We start from the raw sequence: 1,387 nt of genomic DNA on the forward strand, positions 1-1,387 counted from the left end.
TGTGACAGGGAGGAGTTAAAGATGTCCGTAAACACTGTGGTCAGCTGGGCTGCACATGTCCTCAGGACGTGAGGTGGTATCCCATCAGGCCCTGCAGCCTTACGGATTTTCACCCTGCTCAGAGTCTTCTGCACGTCCTGCTCTGAGAGTTTCAGAACAAACTCGCCCTGCACACTTGGGGTCTTCTCAGCATTGCCCGTGTTCAGAGCATCAAAGCGGGCATAGAATTTGCCCACTTTGGATCATTGTCCTGCTGCAGAACCCAAGTGCACTTCAGCTTGAGGTCACGAACAGATGGCTGGACATTCTCCTTCAGGATTTCTTGGTAGACAGCAGAATTCATGGTTCCATTTACCACAGCAAGTCTTCCAGGTCCTGAAGCAGCAAAACAGCCCCAGACCATCACACTACCACCACCATATTTTACTGTTGGTATGATGTTCCTTTTCTGAAATGCTGTGTTACTTTTACGCCAGATGTAATGGGACACACCTTCCAAAAAGTTCAACTTTTGTCTCGTCAGTCCACAGAGTATTTTCCCAAAAGTCTTGGGGGTCATCAAGATGTTTTCTGGCTCATCAGTGGTTTTCGTCTTGGAATTCTGCCATGCAGGCCATTTTTGCCCAGTCTCTTTCTTATGGTGGAGTCATGAACAATGATCTTAACTGAGGCAAGTGAAGCCTGCAGTTCTTTGGATGTTGTTGTGGGGTTTTTTGTGACCTCTTGGATGAGTCGTCACTGTGCTCTTGGGGTAATTTTGGTCTTTAGAAATGGCTTTATAAACTTTTCCAGACTGATAAATCTCAATCACTTTTTCACACAGGGCCATGTAGGTTTGGATTTTTTTTTCCCTTAATAATAAAAACCTTCATTTAAAAACTGCATTTTGTGTTTACTTGTGTTATCTTTGTCTAATATTTCAATTTGTTTGATGATCTGAAACTTTCAGTGTGACAAACATGCAAAAAAATAAGAAATCAGGAAGGGGGCAAACACTTTTTCACACAGCTGGCTCTGTGGCGCAATGGAGAGCGCGTTGGACTTCTAGGCCTTGATAGAATGAAGTCATTCAAAGGTTGTGGGTTCGAGTCCCCCCAGAGTCATGTGTCATTTTTATTGAACCTTTCGAAATCCTCTAGGGATTGGTGTTGATCAAGTCAAATACAGGACTTCTTAAGAGTCTACAGTTGAAAATGAACCAGCAGCCACAAGAAAGAAATAAGCACTGGACTGTGATCACATCACTCCTGTCCTGGAGTCCTTGCACTGGCTTCCTGTCAACTTCAAAATCCTCAAGCTCACCTATAAGGCTCTCCATGGCTTAGCACCTCAGTACCTGTCTGGGTTATCGCCCTACTCCCCACCTCACAACCTCCGCTCTTCTAAT

General features: G+C 44.6%; 1 non-coding gene across 1 annotated transcript; it reads left to right on the top strand.

Annotated features, from left to right (window-relative positions):
- Nucleotides 1–1,010: 1,010 nt before the first annotated feature.
- On the top strand, nt 1,011–1,103 carry trnar-ucu (transfer RNA arginine (anticodon UCU)). Its single transcript has 2 exons — nt 1,011–1,047; nt 1,068–1,103. It is a non-coding gene; the product is annotated as a tRNA-Arg (tRNA).
- The last annotated feature ends 284 nt before the right edge of the window (nt 1,104–1,387 follow it).

The sequence above is a fragment of the Lepisosteus platostomus genome, chromosome 5 (genome assembly GCF_059453375.1).
Source record: "Lepisosteus platostomus isolate fLepPlt1 chromosome 5, fLepPlt1.hap1, whole genome shotgun sequence".
In the NCBI taxonomy this organism is placed as follows: Eukaryota; Metazoa; Chordata; class Actinopteri; order Semionotiformes; family Lepisosteidae; genus Lepisosteus; species Lepisosteus platostomus.